Here is a 22378-nt window from a genome sequence, read left to right as displayed (position 1 = left end):
TTATATAGCTCCCTTAATGTCGAACAGCATCCTGGAGTGCTTCCTTAATTCATTAAAATAGAATATAATGGGAATACAAAGGTTGCTAAACAACTGATACTTGATAAACCTCAAGGATACCATCATATTGTGGATCATGTTATTGCACTCAATAATTGTTTTTGCTTTCTGCACAATTGTTGCAAAACGGCTGTTGGAATGTTTTGTTACATTGAGTTGATTGAAAATGTGAAATGATAGGGAAAATTGACACATTTTCTGGCATATACCTTGAACCATCAATATTTTGGTATTGAAATGTATCTTGTTGATTTTCTTAAAAAAATGTTGTGAAAATGGGTCCAGTTTCAACAACATTTTTTTTTATCCCTTGTATTTTCTCTCTTCCTCTTCTCTGTGCTGGCGCACAGATGACATTCGTGTCAGACACCTCAAAGTGGCCAATTTTTGTGTGAAACCATAGCCAGAATGTTGGAGGTTATTACATTATTGAGGATGTTCCAGTCCAGCCAATTGTGCCCTTGACCAATGTATAATAATAATAATCCTTGAATTTATATAGCGCCTTATTATGTTGTCGAGACCTCTCAAAGCGCTTCACAAAATATACTGTAAAGTGAATTCACTGTATAAAGTGAATTCTCTGTATGCTTGTGCACATATATACACACGCACTTCAACACAAACGTGAATAAAACTGGAATGTTGAATCCTTTACTGCATTCCACACGAATGGTGGTACTGAGTGAATTCAGTGCACTGATGTGTAACTTGCTTTGTGTGCTCTGTTCAAAATTAGTAGCAGAAGGTTGGAACATTTTCAGTGGATGAGAATTGCTTTGCACTACACAATGACAGAATCAAATCAATGTCATGTGCAAAGTTGCATACATCTCTGTAATCATCATACAACATCCGATCAAAAAAAATCTATCTCATCTAACTCCCCCACCCTTCCCACATCATTTATTTCCAACAATAAACAGAAGCCCTTTGATATTTTCTTTAAAATCTTTCATTTTGCCCAGTCAGTGCAGCATTATATTCGCAAAACAGAACACAGCTTCATGATATTTTCTTCTGATCTTTTATTTTGGATCACAAAAGTACTCTTGTCGAGAAAGAAATAGGCGATCACATGAAGTACTAGTATGCTCCTATTTTTGTAAAGCAAGCTAAACTTCTGGTTGGCCACTTAATTAGTACTATAACAGAACAATTATGCCAAAGAACTGTCCAGACCTAAGCAAGTTTCAGATGGATCTAATGGGTTTTCTTAAAGCCTAAAACTGCAGAATTTAACACTAAATCTGATTATTTAAAAAAATCTCAGAGAAGCAGTCAAAGAATGTCAAGAAAGAGACCTTTTTCTGGACACTCATGAAATGATTGTAATAGTCAAACTGAAAATCTGCTCCAGTTTATCCAGCTTGGGTAAGGGATTCCCTGGCCTAGGAAATAGAATATTTTTAAAATTTGAATATTTGCGGTTAAGCATAGCTAAGAGCAGATGCAGAGTCATATTCCTTCTGTTCCTCATTAATGATGTGCGTTAAACTAAACCTCAGAAAAGCAACCCCTTGTGCACTGCTGTCACTGTTTCCATTTTCCACCTCATGGCTTCTGATTGGGAAGGATGACATGTGGTGAATTGTGGGCAGATTGACTTTTTGACTTATGGTGGCTAAGAAATGATTTGAAATGGGATGAACCCAGCAGAGAGAAAGATAGAGGAAATGTTTGTTTCGGCTAAATTTTATTTGAGCTAAAATTGAACCAAATTTCTAGAAGTAATGGTATGGTATGATAACTCACTGAATCATCTAGTCTGCTAAATATTGAAATCTAATGGAATGAGCACTCCTGTTATCTTTGTGCCTAAATGTACCATCTAGTGTAATGCTGATGGTCAATATATGTTCTGTCCTGAGATAGTTGATCTCTGCAGAGGAGATGGTGGTTGCAGTACAAATGACTTAGGAATCCAGGATTATGAAGAGAAAAGTCGGGCTGAACCTCTTTGTGAGTGCAGGCCTGTGATGTCCTATTATAGTATGCACTGTGTGAGTGTCAGAATTGTGTTGGTTATGATCCCCTAATTGATGAATATTAAGTCAGTATTTAGTAGGTAGGGTCTATCAAATTTGCGATAGTCACAAATTGGATTTGTTGGATGAATCGTAACTGCTGGTTTGTGAATATCAGAAAGGCATTTGATTTGTTAGATTGATAAAGTGGCTAAAGAAAAATCCTGAAAGAGTTTGAGGAAAGTCCAAAGTAGAAAATAAGACCAGCAAGCAAAATCCAGCAAGAGTTGGAACTTTCTGGAGAAGCGAAAAAATTAGCAAAATAAACAGCACCTGGTAACTGTGCTAATAATGTCCCAAAACACACAGTATTATCCTGACCATTATGAACTTTATAAATTAGACTGACGTTCCAATGATATGCTGGTCGAGTGCTCTATTGTTGGAGGCAGCCTTCTTCAGATGAGACGATAAACTAAGGCCCCTTTGCCTATTTTGGTGGTTTAGGTTGATATTAAAGATCACATTGGTCAATTTCGAAGAACAGCAGAGTTCTCTGTGTGTCCTGGCCAAAGTCATCAATTGTCCAAACACCAAAGAAAAAAAATTGTGGGCATTGCTGTTTGTAGGATGTGGCGTGTATCAGAATTGTCTCCCTAACGGACACAATGTTGTGTGAAATGCTTTTTGAAAAATTGTAACATAGTAAGACGCTCTGGGTGTTTCATAACAGATTTGATCATTTTCAAACCTCATATGAAAGACATGTTTTACCTCAATATCAAATGAAAAGATGATGATTATTATTTCTATGTTTATTAACACAATATACTAGCGTTACTAAAGTACTATGACATTATTGCTACAACAACAACAAGATTACATTTAAACATAATAATTAATTCCAGGCAGTGCGAAACCTTAGGTAAGTTTCCTTACTCCACACGCCTAATAATAACCCCTCCAAAACAATAATAACTTGGTCATTTTCAATCCACGATTGTTTGTGAGACACTGCTGTGCGCAATTGGCTGCCACGTTTCACCCACAAATGTACGGTCAATTCACCTTACAGTCTATTCTGTGAAGTACTTTGAGATGTTGAGAAGTTGTGAAAAGCGCTACATCAAATGCAATGATTATTATTATAATAAATAATAATCATCCTTATATTTGATAAGTGCCTTTTTACATCATCGAGTCATCTCAAATTACTTCACAGAATATACTGCAAAGTGTAGCAACTGTATATTTTGTGGGTGAAATGCAGCAGCCAAAAGCGCACAGCAGTGTCCCACAAACAGTCGTGGATTGAGTGACCAACTTATTATTATTTTTGGAGGGATTATTACCCCCGGAAAGCGATCCGCCAATTGACTAACAAACGGGTTCCTACTTACTGTTAGGTAAACAGAGGCGTGTGCAGTAAGGAAATTTTCCTAAGATTTCTCACTGCAAGGAAATCAAATCCGGGTCCTCTCACCTGCGAGGCGAGGCGCTAACATGTTCTTAAGTGCTGCATTACCACATTAACATTATTTTTGGTAAAATATTGGTAATGTATTTTGGGGTCCATATTGGTGCAATATGAATTTTAGAATTGTATTGTTAGATTGGAGTCTGATTTGTGAGATTTGCAAAAGGATTTGTAAATAACAAAATTGGCAGTAATTTTTTAAAGAGTGAATTCGTAACAGCCTGAACGGAATGTACATTTTCCAGTGGGAAATTCCTTTCGCGTGGCAATTTCCCAATTAAATTATGCAACATTTGGATACCTTTATTGGAGTATGGCTGGTAGATACTTTTATTTTGAATTGTAACATTATGATAAAGTAAAACATTTATCATGTGCTATGATACAGGAATAGCAAAGAACTATTATGCTTTGGCAGTATAAGCAGAATATTTAGCTACATTTTGCTGTTTGATTAGTGAGCATTGTGTGCTTTGGTACATCATTATACGTTTTGGGTTCAGTAGTGATCTAGTGTTATAGCAATGAGCATAACAACAAATTACATTTTAAATGTTTTTACATTTCTCAGACTTTACTGAGTTAGCTGATCTCACCTGGGTGTTAGAGGATGCTACAATTTGCCCTAGAGCTTTGGTTAGTGATTGGCATGTAGTGTTACAGATGGCTATAGTTGTGATATCTGTTTCTTGTCTCCCTTTGATGTTCACCGTTGGGCTCACACCTAGGTATACATAGGAATTTAAGAACATGAGAAGGCCATTTGACCCATCAAGCTCCGACACAGACCAGTGGATACATTCACCTCCCATATTCCCACATCCTTGATGTTCTGAGACATTCCAAAATGTTTCACTCTCTGTAAGATGACATCTCTTTGTTGTAGTCTGAATCCCTATTGTCCTAATCTTAAAGTCATGTCCCTTAATAACTAATTACCGCTGACTGTATTTTATCAAGCCCTATTTAATAATATTAAACACTTCAGTCAAATCACTCCTATCCTCAGCTCCAGAAAATATGTGAATAATAGACACTTCAGCAAAGATGGCAAGCACCCATGGAATCATACCCTGGCATGAATCTGTTTCCTTGAGAGGAGTGAAGTCTATTTTTTCAATGTTTTTTTTCATAGAGAATAAAGGTCTCTTCAGCTAATTGTTACTGTGCCTTTGTTTCTTCAGTAAACGAAAATCCAGTCAAATCTTAATACGAGATGCATTTTTAAAATCCGTGTATTCTTACTTTGCTGGAACTTCTTGTGCTCAACCCTTGTTAAACCACTCTCACGTTACAAGAGCACACATTCTGTCAGCTATTGCTTCGTGCCTGTCATGTGCCCTGTCTCAGAGGGAGGAAAAAAAGGCTCCAGACCAGTCCTCCCTGTAGGAGTCTATTACCTGTTGGCTAAATATAGAGTAACATGAGCAACACTGGAGTAGTCAGGGCTCCCAGTTAGAAAGGAAAGCAGTGATAGGTAACAATGCACAGTATGGTGACTTACAAGGTCTGTGTGTGAGAAATATATATACATAATATATTATATATATTACAAAATAAAGAAAATAATCTGCACTTTAGTTTTGTTCAGCTGAGACTGTTACTTGTTAGGAATTGAGTTCTGATTGGCGTTTTGGTGAAGTACATTGTCACATTCCTTCTAGTGCTATGTAACTTTTTTAAACTTTATATAACATTCAATCTACTCTCATTCCCTACTTCCATCATTGATAAGAAGTTGAATAAAAAGCTGCTGGTGGGAGAACATTTCATCTTCATAGAAAATGAATATAGTTGATTGGAGCTGCTTGTTACTGATTGGCATGAGAATTTGTGCAAAGACCCACAAAATACGTTTTACAGTACATCCTGTGAAGCGCTTCATGACATCTTGAAGCTGTGATAAGGTACTATATGAAATGCAAGGATTATTAAATATGGTTCAACCAGGGAATCCAAGTTCAATACGAAGTTGTAATGTGAGAGAGAGAACCGTAATTCCAATGATTCTTAATGTTGTGTCTTTTTTGCAGATTGATGATTTAATCTTCTTCTATAAGGCAGGATTCTTGCCTTTGGTACAGTGAGCTTGAGTGTTGTCATAGTGGATATGGAAGTTGCTGGGTAAGATGAGGTGGGATAGTTAATTGTGTCCAAATGTAAATAGGTCAGACTTCACATGTGAGGGAACATATATGTAAGTTATTTGAAAATAGTGAGGGAGACTGGGAGGCTTCATATCATCAATGGCTGGGCATCAGCCCAAATTTGTTATATCAGGTCTCTGTTTGTACCCAATTCTCAATCTACAACTGTTGCATAACTATTTCCAAGATATCACCAGTTTAGCAATCATGCTCTGAAAGATTAAGAGGTAACACTTTCCATGGCAGTAAGTTCACAGCACTATGATGAAGACAGCGGGCATGATTACCTTCCACCCACTCCTCCCCCCCCATAACCACCGTCCCTAGGTCTAAAGGTAAAATCACATCAGTCCCTGGGCTGACACATTCCTTCATTTGAATGATGGGCTTCGAGTAATGTTCTTTGCCTGTTGGTTTACCCCAGGAGTCTTCGGGTGTCTGGAAACATATCTGACTATATGCAGTGATCCATGTAGCGAGGTGAATTGGAGCTGACAGACTATCTAAACTGTGACAAACCAGAAGTATTTATTGAAAGGAAAGATGCAGTTGATGAAACATCATATTTTTCACTATTATTTCAATTGCAAGGTTTTTTAAAAGTGGCTAATTTTAATTTGGAGTGAAGTCAGTATGCAAACTAAATTTAACCGATGTTTCTAATGGAGTGCAAATGTACACGTTTTTAAGTTTAAAGTTTGCTTTTGCATTAACGTCCGTCAGGGCGGTTGTTGGTGCAAAGGGAATCAAAATTATACCAGCTCACAAATCTTCCTTGCAAGGGGTGCCCTGCACCTGAAGCAGGAGTTGTACTAACTACATGGGTTGTGTCAATTCATTGTGCAAATCATATTGAATTGAGATAAAATGTGTGGTCCAATTGTTGCCTTGGATTTTCCCTCTCCCCATGGCTTTCAGAAACTGTTGCCAGTTGCTTCTAAATTAAGTTTAAGGTGGTGTAAAACAGAATTTCTCCGACATTCAGACCAAAGGTCCTGCTCTGATACTGTAGCACTTAGTATGTATCAAAAAGAAGTGCATGCTCGGCCTAGCATGTTAAGTCACAAAAGTGTAAGTTGATGTTGCTGGGATTCAATCTGGAGTGTTTCAGGTCAACCTGGGAATTCATGTGTTGCAGTTTCTCTTTTTGCATTTCATGTAAATCTAAAATCAATATATTCTCAGATTTACCTCGCATCAGTTAAATGGCCACTGAAGCATGAATTAAGAAACTTTTGGACTTTGGTAGGGGTAGGGGTGAGCTGCAAAATCTAGGTCGGTTACAACTTTTAACATCATGCAGAAGTACTGCTGGGAGGTTTTGGCTCAAATTGCATTTGTGTATGAAACAAATGAAAATGTTTGCCAAGAGTTTGTTTTTATGAAAGTGTTACCCTTTAAATAGTACACTTCACAATATATTCTGTGAAGTGCTTTGAAACGTCTCAAAGATGTGATAAGGCGCTATATCAAATGCAAGGATTATTCTTATGTACCCTGAAAGCTTATTATTATCCCAATCTTTATTCCCAAGAATTCTGCAATATTCTAGATTTGCAAAATTCTAGACCTTTTATAATTAATTCAGAATAATATTCTTCTTGTTATTATTAATGAATTAAGTGCTCCAAGACTCTACTCTGTGTAAATGCAAGTTGTTGATAATAATGATCCTTGCATTTGATAAAGCGCCTTATCATGTCTTCGAGACAACTCAAAGCGCTTTATTATCCGTAAATGCGATCCGCCAATCTATTAACAACCAAATTCCTACTAACTGCTCGGTAACCAGATGCATGTCCTTTTTCATGTATAATAATGCCTCAGTATTGTAAAAACAATTATTCCTTAAAGTACCTCAGAGACCCAGACTTTAGTGTTCAGACTGCCACCATCAGCAGTACTTGATTCCAAAGGTAACCCTCTAATAACAAGGGAGACAGTTATTACCACTTACCAACATGGATCTTCATCACACTTGAAAATGCCAAGCTATGTAATTTTAGCTGGTTAAACTCCAGCAGTACCCCAATGTGCACTCTGGGGTCCTCAAGCCTTAGTTCTTGCCAACCTGCACCTAATACTTTGGAATTAGGTAAGCAGAATGTGTTTCTCCAGGGAGACCGTGCGTACTCGATTCTAGTCACAGAGAAATTTCCATGTGTAAGTGGCATACATGTATAAAATTTTATCTGCTTTGGATATTCTTACAGATGGTGATGGGGCAAACCACCTAGCTAACCATTAAAAAAAAGCCTGCACGATGAGCTGAAGTAGCAGCCTAACCAGACAGACTAGTCATGTAAGCACCCTGCCGTATGTAGTACTTTCCTGAGCATCAGAAAGTGGGAATCAGTGACGGTATATTACTAATGGGTACACAACCGGTTGACCAGAAGAATCCAGAGAGTCGTGGTACAGGGAATGTCATCAGACTGAGAAAATATTACCAGTGGAGATCCTCAAGGGTCTGTTTTGGGACCTCTTTTGTTTAATATTTTTATAAATGGTCTGGAACTAAGAGTCGCAAGCACAGTGGCTGAGTTTGCAGATGACACCAAGCTAATGAAGGAGGTAGATTGGGAAGCTGAACAAGATAGGTTGCGGGAGGATTTAAACATACTTGAGAATTGGGCAGATCGGTGGCAGATGAAATTCAATATGGAGAAATGTAAAGTATTTCACATGGGGACAAAAAATTCTGGAAGGGACTATTAGTTGAATGGAAGGAAAATAATATGTATGGAAAAGGACCTAGGTGTCCCGATTGACAATAAATTGAAGCTCTCCCAAGAATGCTGTGTGGCAGTGAGTAAAGCAAACCAGATGTTGGGATATATCAAAAGATCAATATCCAGCTGAAATAGTGGGGTAATCCTGCCACTGTATAAATCATTGGTGAGGTATGATATAAATCATTATACCATACTTAAGAGTACTATATACACTTCAGGTCGCCACAGTACAAAAAGGATATTGGAGAAATTGAGAAGATGCAGAGGATGGCAACCAAAATGATTGAGGGAATGGAGGGACTGGACTCTGAGGAGTGACCAAGTAAATTGGGCATGTTCACCCTGGAAAAGAGAAGATTGAGAGGTGACATGATTGCTGTCTTTATGATTCTAAAGGAGCTAGACAATATAGATCATGATGGGCTGTTTCAACTTATCCAGAATAGTAAAACCAGAGGACACAAACACTATTTCAGTGAGCGATTAGTGCACCTGTGGAACAGGCTCCCTAGGGAGATGGTTGAAGCAGGAAGTGTTGATTCTTTCAAACACAGATTAAATAGTTTTCTTTTAGGACATAACATTATGGGATATAGTACATAGGTAGTTTAGGACATATGTTCATGCGACCGCCAGGAAGGTGAAAGGCGAACTAGATGGACCTTGGTCCTTTTTCAACTAGCATTTCTTATGTTCTTATCAGGGGTGTCTTTTCCCAGGAAACAAAGTGGCTTAGAAAACAACAACAACAACAACAACAACAAGATTCCATTTATAGAATGGAACGGTGCATCTATATGTAAAGTAACTGGCGCAGATTCCACTCATCCATAGCCTTAGGCTTGTTTAGAACAGGGTTCTATTTGAACAAGTTTCCATGTAGTCTTTCAACTAAATATAGCCTTTCTAGAATGTGCAGACACGAGTAAGCCTTCTCACATTGAAGTGTAGATTGCTCAATGATTATCATTATGAATAAATCCATGAATACGCTGCCGTGTGCATCCTTCAGACCACTATGATTATTTATTAATCCTTTCGCACCTGTTGTGCAAAGAGACACCTCCTGTGTCTCACTCTTTATCTGACCTGTACCACCCTAATATTATGAACGCTTGACTTTTGCCTGCAATCCCTATTGAAAATTGACTGAAATTTGCAGACTGGGCGTATCTGAACCTTGTCACACAGACTGTTAGCCACTGTCTCCGTTTCCTGAATGTGATGGAACAACGCGAAAGGATGCAATTTGCCCAACCCCAGAATTGTGTGACATCACAACATAAGTGGTGAAAGCACATCAGGTGACCAGCACATGCTCAGAACATTTTAAAACATTTTATTTTCGCCATCGTTAAGCAGGGGTAGTCGAGGCTAGGCAATGCACTTAAATGTGATGTGGCTTTAATCTCAACCTTTTCTCTAACCGTTGTTTCAGTCGTGCGGTGTGAAAGTAAATTTTTAAAGGTATTGCAGACCATTGCTCAAAATGCAGCACTGCGTTGTCTGCACTTCCATGTTACCATTGCAGTCTGTGCCACAGAATTGATGATGTAGCATGAATTTGCCATTAGTTACATTGTTCTGACTTCTTACCGCTTGCTGTGCAATAATGTACTTCAGTACCAGTTGCCATTAAAGAAAGAATTTTATAATACTTTTATCACCTTGGAATATCATAGTGCTTTACAGTAATTACTGTCAAGTGTAGTGACTGTATTTTTGGACATGCGTGGCAGCCATTTACATCTGAAGTGCCATGATGTGAATGACCAACTAATCTATTGTGAGTTTCGCCCACAAAATACACAGTCAATTTACTTTACAGTATATTCTGTGAAGCGCTTTGAGACGTCTTGAAGACGTGATAAGATGCTCTATCAAATGCAAGTATTATTATTACAATCTGGAGGATAATTTATGGAAGGGCCACAACCAGAAATTGAAGGGAAAATTGGAAATTCCAGGTTCATTACTCAATGTCAGTGTAACTTACTCCTGATAAATTTGTAATTTATATTGTAAGATCGTTCTAAGCACATAATGACTGCCCCGTTTGACAACAATTGCCTCTGAAGTGCTTTGAAATATTTAAATATTATAGCTGCTATATCAAATATAAGGATTACTATTGTTACATAATGAACACCTGAGTTTTAATTAGGGAACTCTTATTTTATCATACAAATTTCTCTCCTCTTCCCCCCCACCCCCAGCTAAGAACTGGATAATTGTTGCTGTGAGATTAGCATTATTCACTGTATTGATTGCACTTTGCTAATTTATCTATGGGCTCTTGTAGAGGCAGGAATTGTGGTCGGTGTATGATATGATATTTATTGTGTGTCAACCTAGCTCAGTTGATAGCACTCTCCCCTCTGAATAAAAGGTTGTGGGTGCTGTCCTCGAATGAGATGTTAAACTGAGGTCTCATCTGCCTGTTTAGGTGGATACTGAAGATCCCATGGTACTGTTCAAAAAGAGAAGGATGTTTCTCCCTGTATCCTGGCCAACAATCCCCCAACTAAAGTCGGTCATTTACTTAATGAATGGCTCTTTGTGGGACTTTGCTATATGCAAATTGGCTGCCGTGTTTCTCACACAAAACACACAATCACAGCACTTTACAGTATATCCTATGAAGCTCTTTAAGAAATCCTTCTGGCATGAGATGTCTTTCAGCTATATCAAATTTAAGGTTCTTTATTATTTTAATCCGATTCTATGTTCCTAAACTCTGGAACTCCCTCAATCTGGAATCCCTCTTTATTTGTCTCTAGGTTCTGCATTACCTCTTTGACCAGGCTTATGATCACCTCCCCCACTTGGTGTAATACACTGTCATTGTAAAGTGTTCCGAGACTTTATAATACATGAAGGATAGTATACAAATGCAAATTTTTTTGTTATAGCATTTTTGTCCAAGAGACAATTTTAACTATGTGTTGGACTCCACACAGTTTACCAGTGTGAAGCGTAGGGAACTTGCCTGGTACTTGGCCAAAAAAGACCTTTTGGGTCTTTGGCTTATTGGGCTGAGGGCATAAATAACTTGAAGAATAATAGCATTTGCAGCCCCATTGTGGATGTAAAATTAATATGTATTTAGAGGAGAAAAATTATTAATATCAGCTCCTTTTGTTTTAAAAAAAAGTAACATTTTAATTCAGATACCATCTGTGGAAAACTAAACCGAAATACTTTGGAACAGAATATTGATGAAAAACAACACTAATATGGAAAAAGCTGTATGGAGACTTCAAGCATAAAACATGTATAAATTATGTTGTTCAACTTAACAATGAGTTTGTTTCTTTTATAGAACCATTGATTGCCTGTCTATTTAGATAATGTGACACAGCACACGTCCCTTCCCATTGAGTGATGGTTCCACCAGTTGGAGTGCAGAGCTTATACAGCAGCTGCTTATCTCTCTGCAAGCCGATCAAGGTGATGGCAACACTCTCATACTTTCATGCTAAGCGGTGTTGCCCAGCAAAGAAAGCTTGCAAAGAATTCCTGGTACCTACAACCCTCCAGGGGGGAAGGTTTCGCAGCAGGGACCCCTGGGACCTGAACTGGTTCCAAGGTGACATGCTTGGAATGTTGGAATCGAGCAAGACCTCTGTGGCGTGTTCGATAATCCAGTTCCTGAGTCAGGAGTGGCCGCACTACTCCAGGGCATTGCTTTTGACAGCATAGCCAGGCTGGCTCATCGGCATGTCTTGGAAGGAAGAACCAATCATTGGGGGCATGGACTTTTCGACCCAGCTCCTGTTAACCCTGCAAGATAAGGCCCTAATGGGTAGGATAGTCATAGCTGGACAAGCAGCAGGAAAGCTTGCCAGGCAATATTCTCTATGGCAAGCTGTGTGGTTTTAGCTGCAGTACTGGGTTTTAAGTGGGACAGTTCACATGTCACATCTGAAATAGTTTCTTCCCATCTGCTTGATGATCCACCCCATCTTCATCAAGCTTTTCATGATGTTAGCAAGTGTTTTATGAACTACATGTGAATGGTTTGATTTAATGAGTATTCTGGAAGGATGGGATCCAATGGTCTGAAGGCCCTTATTCATAATGTATAAGTTTTAGGGGGTGAAAATGTGATGTTTGAGACACAAATTGGAACATCACATTATGAAACATCATACTTTCACCCCATAGCTGTCATGGATGACAAATGGGAGGTGCGTTGGAAGAGCCAGACATGGGCACTTATTAATAAATTGGTAACTAACATTCTTTCTTTGAATATGTTGTAGAAAAGCAAATGTGTATAGATGATGCCACCCAAACTGCTGATTAATTGAGGATTACCCTGTCATAAATTTGGCCTTGAGTGTATCTTCCATTTGATGGTAAATTGATATCAGCCTGGTAGAGTTGGTAGCACTCTTGAGATCTGCGTCAATAGGTTACAGGTTTAAGCTTTGCAATGGGGTTTGAGCTCACTTTCTGGGATGACAATTCAGTGCCGGATGCCATTCTTCAGGTGAGATGTTAACATGTCTGTCATAGATTTTTAACATCCACCTGAACAGACAGTGTTCTGTTGTTCTGGTCAACAATCGTCCATATTAATTGATCATTCACTTGATGGCTGTTTGTGTGCAAAATTAGTTGCTGAAGCATGTAGATGGTCACTACACTTGGTAGTAATTAGACCCACGAAGTACTTTCCTGAGATGTTTTGACATTATAAGCTGATAATGAGCACCACAGGACCTTGTCATCACCAAGCTACTTTACTCTGTGTTACTATTTCATTAAGGTTTTCCTATATGCATGCCTATTATACAAAAATTATTATAGTCACACCTTATTATCACAATTGTAACTGGAAAGAGTGCTATTCATACCTATACTGTAATGTGCGAGTTTCACAAAAGGATTTATATATAGTGAATCTTGGATGTTCAGCACCTTGGGACATCCTCCCAACTTGAAAAATACTTTATAAATACAATTTGTTGTTATTTTCTGAGCAACCACCTTTCTTCTTTTCCCTCCCCCACCACCCAAATTCAGCTTTGACGATGACCTAACAGAAATTAAGCATAATTGAATTGGTGTCTTGAGTGGAGTTCCAGACGGTCAGCCACGACATATCTGGGATTCGCTATTTATAAACCTTTTGCAAATCTCGCAATATTGCCCTACACCATCCACACCACCCCCCCAACCCCCAAATTCTATATGTCACAGTGACATGACTGATGCTGGTTACTAGTTGAAATGCCTGCCTGTATCCCACTCTTCCAGATCATTGTCTGCTAAAGCAATTTGCTGTAGGCAATCTTTTTTTTCAACCGCGCTGCCTTGAGCTCCCAGCTCTCTCGTAGTCTCTAACAATCTATTAAAATTCAAAGGTTCTCTCACAATCTGACAATTAGAATGGTCACGTGAGCAACAGGAGCAAAGCAGCACAGCTCATTTTCCTGCTCCTGTGATCTCCTCTCATCAGCACCACTGAAGTAATCTGCTGCAAAGGGCTTGCAAGGGCTCTTACTTCAGTGTGACCACTGATGTCCCCCATCTTCACCAGTGGCCACTTAAGTTCTTCCTGTACAAAGAGCTCAGACTCGGAATGAAAAATAAGATGGGAATAAAGAAAAAGTAAAGGTAATAGACCAGCTTAAACCTTGGTTTCACCATTAAATAAAAAATCTTCATCAGACAGAACAGAATTATTCACATCATAATGCGTGACAAATCACTTAACTGATCTTAGAAATTTTTAATTGCAATTTCACCTATATCATTCATGAGTTAATGCACTTCTAAAGGGTTAAACAGTATTATTGCAGCGTACAATGTGTATGATTCCTTCTCACTCTCTGTGTTTATATAAATATATATGTATATCTCACGGTCATTATCTGTGGTTCTTTGCATCTTTCTCTTCTTTCCCATTTTTCTATTTCCCCATTTCTTTGTCTTTCTCCCTCTCTATTTTTCTCTCATTATAACTAGTGAAAGGCAGCATATTATTTTCACTGAAACACTCCCTTCCTGTCATGTGAGATTACACATTTTATTTTCCAGTCAGAAAAAAAACCACACAGGCCTAGTGGCATAATTTTCTGTCTACCTCTTTCCCTCTCTTCTCCCCCCCCCCCCCACCCACCATTGCAAAGACTACCTCTTGTCACATGATCAAAGCTCAAAAGGGAATGCTCACTAACAGAGAAAAACAGAGAAGACTATTTATTATAAAGAATAAAACATGACTGGGTGTGTATTCGTGAGTGTACGCAGTTCTAGCCAGCTGTTATATCCTCTTCTTGTGCAGGGAAACCAACTAAATATGAATGCCACTAACCTGAAAAAAGTGCATACCGTACATTTGAATTTGCTTTTAACTGGAAAAGCTAGTTTAAAGCATGCACACAACTATTAATTGATTATCAGAGACTAATAATTTAGCAGTGATAGATTTTTCACACCGTGGTTTTATTTTATACGAAGATTGAAAGTCCATTTGGGAATTCCATGATTCACTATGGTTGCTTTTAAAGCTCTGCTCTTGACCTCACTGTACAAGTCCATTGAAACCGTTTTGAATTCCATATGAATGGACATTACTTGTGATTATAGACGTCTTACATATTTGTGATGCGAGTTAGATTTTACTTGCAGAGGCTTGTATTGAGATAACTAGAAATCCGTTGAAATGAATCTGGAAAATCGAGGCTTTTAAAATGCAGACTGCATATGTGTGATTTACATATCTGTGGATTCTACTTCATTTTCTACATAAAATCATAGTCTTGCTTCATACAGTAAGTAGCATGCTTGGAGGCACTCATTTTTTATTATTTAATTTAAAGTTTCAACAATGTGGACTCTGTGGCAGAATACGATTGGATTTTTAAAATAAAGTATGAAATGGAAATCCGAGCTAATCATTTAAAATGAAGTTATATCACGGGGAGTCTCACACAAAGGTTTTATTACAATGAAAGAGAAATTGAGGGTTTAAAAAAGTGCTCGTTGGGAAAATGGCAACGTAAAAGGCTCCAAGGACCAGAAAAGGAACCTTGTGACGTTAAGTGTGTCTCCACTTGGAAACTCCAAGTTACAACATCTCAGAGCCGAGCTCTCACCATTTATGCTGCTGTTTCCTCGATGAGCATTTTTAAGCCCCATTGCTGGAAAACATTCTAATAATTTGCCATAATTTGCATCAGAGAGAGGGTGTGTGCTCTTCATCAATGGAAACTGAATATGACTAAAGAATGCTACTCCTTAAAACATTATCACTGGAAAAGAATTTAGATGGGACACATGTTGCATACTTGTGCTATATGTTCAGGTGAATAAGATTTCCACAGAGTCTGTAGACTCTCAAGGCAGTGGCAAGTTTACAGTAATTATGATAAATTTTAATGTGCTGTTGTATCTATGGCAATAGGAATCATGACTCCTTATTGTTTGATATCATTCAAAGTACCACAAGTGCCATGCATTCACTTTTCACAGACTGGCTCTCCATCACAAAGACTCATCCATTTTCTACATTAATCACGTACAACCATTCCTTAAAGAAGTAGAAAAGTGCATTTAGAGTAGTGATGTATGCATCTTAAAAATAAATTCTTGCATTGTTGTAGCTGAAATGTTTTGTGAGACTTAATATGTATTTATTGGCAGTTTAGTGACTATTTATTGGAAAATTTTGCAGTCATTTTGCACAAGGCAAGTTCCAACAGGAAGTCATGAAGTAAATTACCAATTTATCTGCAGAATTGTTAGACAGGGACAAACTGTGAGAAAGTCCCTTCTCATATCAAATAGTATAATGGATCTTGTAACATCCACCTGAAAAGCTCATCCAAAGGATGACATCTCCCCAGTAATGCATGGAGTGTCAGCCTAGATTTATGAGTTCAAATCCAAATGATTTAAATAGGAGGCGACAATGCTACCAACTGAGTCAAACTGACATCTTTGGGAAGAAATTCCACGTAGATCTAGATATACATTTATATGCAGGCTTAATTTTGAAGCTGGCTTTCTCTAACTTTGTTTTAAGAACTTCTTCAAAGTTAATCTGAAATTTACAAACAACAACAACAAGATTCCATTTATAGAGCGCCTTTCATGTCGGGAGGATGTCCCAAGGCGCTGGACAGTTGGGTCAGGACCCGAGCAGGGGGGAAATCGTCAGGGTGAGGGGAGGGAAGGGAGGAAGTGAGGAGGGGGTAGAATGCACAGCGCAGAAACAGGTCACTCAGTCCAAGCAGATCGTGCTTGTGTTTTTACTCTCCACCAGTCTCCGCCAATTCCTTTACTTCATCTCATACCCTTCTATTCCCTTCTCCCTCATGTGAAGGGCTAGCATTCCTCTTGAATGAATCTAATGTTTTGCCCACAAAATATACAGTCAATTCACTCTACGGTATATTCTGTGAAGTGCTTTGAAATGTCTAGAAGACATAAGGCGCTGTATCAAATGCAAGTATTATTATTGTCTATACTGTTTGATTCAACCACCACTTCAGGCAATAAATTCCACAATCTCACTACCTCTGTGTGAAGCCTTTTCTCTTTAATTCCGTTTTGATTCCCTTGTCATTATCTTATGTTTGTGTCTCCTGGTCACAGACTGTCCAACCAGTGGAAACAGCCTATTTATGTTAACCTTATCAAACCATTTTATAATTTTAAACACCTCTATTAGGTCCCCCACCTTAAATGTCTCTTCTCTAGCGAAAAAAGGCCCAACCTATCCAGGCTATCCTGATAGCAGTAACCTGCCTGGTATTATCCTCGTAAACCTATGCTGTACTCTTTCCATCATTGCTTTACCATTCCACTTTTACACCAAAATTGGACTTCATATTCCAAATCTGGTCCATCCAAGGCTTTGAATAAATTCAACATCATCGTCTCACTTTTATTTGCCAATAGATGTTCTAAATCCAGTACAAATAGAATAAATTTAGACAAGGGTGTAATTTCTCCCCAATTGTGGATTACAAGTCTGTTTTGTAACTGTTTGTTGACAGTACATCTGTTTATTGGCACGAGCTGGAGCTTCTTTTTCATTCAACCTGGGTTGTTGTGTGTAAGTATAAGTGTGTAAGTGTGTAAGGTGATCCAATCGGAAAGGCTAATATATTCTCTCTGCTTGTTTTGAGGTGCATTCTTTCAAATATACTCTCTCTTTTATAGTACTGTACACCGAAATTGGCAGATATATGTATAATCCTTGCATCTGGAAATCCATCCCACAGTCCTTCCGCCTCGCCTCCTTCAAGACCCTCCTCTTTGTCCTTGCCTAACCTCCCCATCCTCCACTCCTTCTGATGCCAACCAAAAGCTCGGTGTGGATCCCTGACTGTCCAGCGCCTTGGGACGTCCTCCTGATGTGAAAGGCGCTCTACAAATGTAATGTGTTGTTGCATAATATATATGAAGGCCATTCACGTCCTTGCTCCCTCCTACCTCTCCGACCTACTATCCCCCTACTTACCTGCCCGTACCCTCCGTTCCTCTGGCTCCAGTCTGCTCCACATCCCCTGCCCCAACCGCCCTACCATCGGTGGCCGGGCCTTCAGCCTCTCAGCCCCTAGGCTCTGGAACTCCATCCCCCAGTGCCTTCGCCTTGCCTCCTCCCTTTCCTCCTTCAAGGCCGGTCTCAAGACCTTTCTCTTTGATCGTGCCTTCAGCTCCTCTCTCGACTCTCTACCCCCACCTCGCTCCCTCCCTTCCCTCACCCTGACCATTTCCCCCCTGCTCGGGTCCTGACCCAACTGTCCAGCGCCTTGGGACGTCCTCCCAACGTGAAAGGCGCTCTATAAATGTTGTTGTTGTTTTTCTCATTTATTAAAATGCCCCCAATCCTAGCTTTTGTTATAGCGCCTTATCGCATTGTTGAGGCGTCTCAAAAGCATCACAACGTATATTGTAAAGTGGATTGATTGTGTATTTTGTGGGCGAAACGTAGTAGCCGTTTGCACACAGCAATGTCTGACAAACAGCCATGAGCGAGTGAACAATTTTTATTTTGGGAAATTATTGGCCAGGACACTAGGAGAAACCACCCTTCTCTTTTCGAATAGTGACATGGGATCTTTAACATCCACCTGAATAGGCAGATGGGACCTCAATTTAACATCTTATTCGAAGGACGAAATCAAAACAAGTCTACAATTATTGGTTATTAGCTGCCAGCTAACTTATAGGACTCTATTCAAGGAATTGAGTCTTTCCCTTATTTGGGATTTTTTTAATATATTGAAATGAATTTTAAAAAATGCTTCCCCCCCTCCCCCCCCGAAACGCATAGTAATGTATGGAGCAACCCAGGCAAGTAAATCATACAAAGAATTCAGAGATAGGAGTAACCCACAAATTCCAATGTAGGATAGAAAATTTAACTCACATTGGGCTTGATCTGAAAGCTATTTGAATGCAAGAAGTGATTAATTTATGACACCCAATTCAGAGCACTGGCTGCTGGTTTGTTCTGTAGATGCTTTATATTAATAGTTCCAAAATGAGCTATAGATAACTTGTGGGCTGAGGAATCCTGCAGAAATGTATTGGATCAGGAGCTTCAATGGAATATCTAGTTGGTACTGAATAACAAAAAATATTCAACTGGCTCAGGGTTGACTTCAGAACTGAGAAAATGCTGCTCGCCAGTAACTCAAACATGGAGTTGCTCCAATTGTAGAACTGAGATTAGCTGAACTGCACTTTACTGACTCCAGATCCCAATTGTGTGGCTGCAGAAAGATTAAACGTGGTTTACACAACCTTCACAACAGATCAGCAAATAATTTCCCTACAAAAATGTTCCCCTTTTGAGGAGGTAGCAAATTACTATAAAAATAGTGTGTGTGGAGCAGGGAGCACAGGAGCAGGGAGGGTAGAGATGGCCGTACTCAGCCATAGAAAACAGCAACAACTGCCAGAAGCATCAAATATGTTTGCCACCAGTCTTTGTTGACACCTTAGGTGATGATAGAGCACGCTTTTTAGGTGAATCTCAACTCCTCTTTACTTTTGTATGGGAGTCCATTTGTACTAAAGGGATGGTTGAGGATGTGAACATTTACGTACAGAACATGTGAACTTTTTAAAGCTGATTAGCACTTACTGAAAACTGTTTGTAGTCACCCTGATAAATGTTCTGGTGTTACTCTGAGTGTTATACAATAAAGCCACTTCCTGGTCTGCTGCAAACTCAAAACAACAAATTGCATTTCTACAGTAGTGCTCTGGGACACTACGCTGCATGAGGGACACTATATAAATGCAAGGTATATTTGTAGTAGCTTAAGCAGATATCTGGGAACCGCTGATCTGCTACTCTCACCTTGGGGGAAAAGTGCATTCAAGTAGGAAAAAAAAGGACTTCCAAAACAGAATAGTTTGCTACAAAGCAGAATATGAGTCATGTTAAACAAATTTGATTATTTACAAAGCACAATATTTATCAGGGTTACATTGTTTGATATGTTTTCCTCTTTCTTCTAATCAGCTTCAAGTGTTCCTGTGTTGTGTGAGTAAATGCTTACAGCTTCAGTTTTAAACTTAAAAGCAAAAAATGTCTTCAGTGCAGATCTGAAAGGTTTAATTGCACCCACCATTGTTAGAAGCAAGTAATATTTTGAATTACATACTTCTGTTTTATCTAACATTTACAACAACAAGATTACATTTGTATAGCGCCTTTCATGTTGGAAGGACGTCCCAAGATGCTGGACAGTGTACAGCATTTCAGACCTAAGCTGGGGTCAGGGAGGGAGAAGGGAGGGGAAGGGGGGTGGCCGATGGCATGGTCGAAGAGGAGCGTCTTGAGGCAGGACTTGAAGGAGGCTAATGAAGGGGCGAGGCGGAGTGACTGGGGGATGGAATTGCAGAGGTTGGGGGCAGAATGGCTGAAGGCTCTCCCACCAATGGTGGGGCGGGTGGTTTGGGGGACGTGGAGCAGGCCAGAGCCGGCTGAGTGGAGGGAATGAGCGGGTTGGTAGGGGATTAGGAGGTCACGGAGGTAGGGTGGGGCGAGGCCATGGAGGGATTTGTAGGTGAGGACCAGGATCTTGAACTGGATCCTCTGAAGGATAGGGAGCCAATGGAGTCGGGCGAGAGTGGGGGAGATGGGGTCACGGTGGAGGAGTCGGGCAATGTTACGGAGGTGAGGGAAGGCAGAGCGGGTCATGGCTTGGATGTGGGAAAGAAAAACAGTTGAGGGTCGATCAAGACACCTAGGTTCCTGACTGGCTTGGTGAGTTGAAATGTGCAACCATGGAGGTTGATGCTGCCAGAGCCTGAGGTGCTGAGGCGCTGGCACGAGCCAATCAGGAGGGCCTCAGTCTTGTTCACATTCAACTGTAGGAAGTTTGCCCTCATCCAGGACTTGATGTCCGACCGGCAGTCTGTCAGGACAGCAGTGGTCCTGGAGTTGAGGGTGGAGGCAGAAAGATAGTTGGGTGTCATCCGCATACAAATGGAAGTTGACCCCATGTCTGTGGATGATATCACCAAGGGGGAGCATGTAGATATTAAAGAGGAGAGGGCCAAGGACAGAGCCCTGGGGGACGCCAGACATGGAGGAGAAACCGTCAGAGACAGCAAAGTGGAGACGGTGAGAGAGATAGGAATTGAACCAGGCAAGGGCAGGTCCGTGAAGATTGAGTAAAACGGGGATGCGGTGTATGAGGATGGAGTGGTGGACAGTGTCGAAGGCAGCAGAGAGGACAAGGAGGCAGAGGGAGCCCTGATCACAGATGTTCAGAATGTCATCAGTGACTTTGACCAGGGCTGTTTCGTGCTGTGGGCAGCATGGAAGCCGGAATGGAGGGGTTCAAAGAGAGAATGGTGAGAGAGAAAGGAGCGGAGTTGGGACGCAACGACTCGTTCCAGGACCTTCGAGAGGAATGGGAGGTTAGAGATGGGGCGGTAGCTGGAGAGGAAGGATGGATCCAGGGAAGGTTTATTTAAGATGGGGGTGATGACAACTGTTTTTAAGGAGGTGGGAACTGAACCGGTGGACAAGGAGAGGTTGATGACGTCAGACAGGAGGGGGGCCAGAAGGTGGAGTTGGGGGATGAGGAGAGAGGTGGGGATGGGATCAAGGGAGTAGGTGGTGGGTTTGAGTTTGCGGACAGTCGTGATGAGGGAGGAGGGAGAGATAGGGTCGAATGAGTATAGAGGGGGATGGATGGGGAGGGTGGGTCATGAGGCAGAGGTGATGTGGGAGTGGCTGTGGACGCGGCTGAGGTGGCTGAAAGTATCTCCTTGATTTTAGATTCGAGGAAGTCCATTATCTCCTCACAGTTGGAGTTTGGGGAGAGGATGGGCGAGGCATGGGAAGGTGGACGGCGGAGACGGTTTGTGGTGGAAAAGAGAAGCCTGGGGTTATCCTTTGCCTCCAAGTTAACCTTGGAGTAGAAGGAGGATTTGGCAGAGGCAAGAGCACAGCGGTAGGTCTTGGTGTGGTGAAGCCAAATGTGCCGATGGACTGTTAGTTTGGATTTGGTCCAGGCAAGTTCGGCAGCTCGCACTTGTGCCTTGAGGGAACGGAGATGGCTGGTGTACCAGGGGGATTTACGGGAGTATGAGGCAGTTCGGGAGGTGAGGGGGACAAGGGAGTCCAGAATGGAGGAGAGGGAGTTGTGGAGAAAAGAGAGTGAGGAGGGAAGGTCGGGCAGTGAGAGCCAGAGGTGTAGGAGTTCAGATGACTCCAGGGCAGTGGAGAGGGAGGAAATGTTTTTCCATGGACGGTAAGTGATAGTGGAGGGTTGGGGAAGGGGTACGGAGGTGTTGAGGGAGATGAAGTGGTGGTCCGAGGTGACTTTATCGATGATGGTGATGTGTGAGACGGTGAGGCCCCAGGTGATCGCCAGGTCAAGGGGGTGGCCATGGTCATGGGTGGGGGAGTGGATGTGGAGGGAGAGGTTAAGGGAAGAGAGGAGGGAGGAGAAGTCAGCAGAGGTAGAGCAGGAGGGGGTGAAGTGGAGGTTGAAGTCGCCT

The 22378-nt window shown here is 40.6% G+C and overlaps 1 protein-coding gene across 2 annotated transcripts in view; it reads left to right on the top strand.

Moving 5' to 3' along the window:
* bcl9 (BCL9 transcription coactivator) overlaps window positions 1–22378 on the top strand; it is a 243889-nt gene that overhangs the window by 6572 nt on the left and 214939 nt on the right. The window lies entirely within an intron of this gene.

The sequence above is a fragment of the Callorhinchus milii genome, unplaced genomic scaffold (genome assembly GCF_018977255.1).
Source record: "Callorhinchus milii isolate IMCB2004 unplaced genomic scaffold, IMCB_Cmil_1.0 Scaffold4, whole genome shotgun sequence".
Lineage (NCBI taxonomy): Eukaryota > Metazoa > Chordata > Chondrichthyes > Chimaeriformes > Callorhinchidae > Callorhinchus > Callorhinchus milii.
Note: the sequence above shows the minus strand (reverse complement) of the source record. Positions and strands in the feature narration are given on the sequence as shown.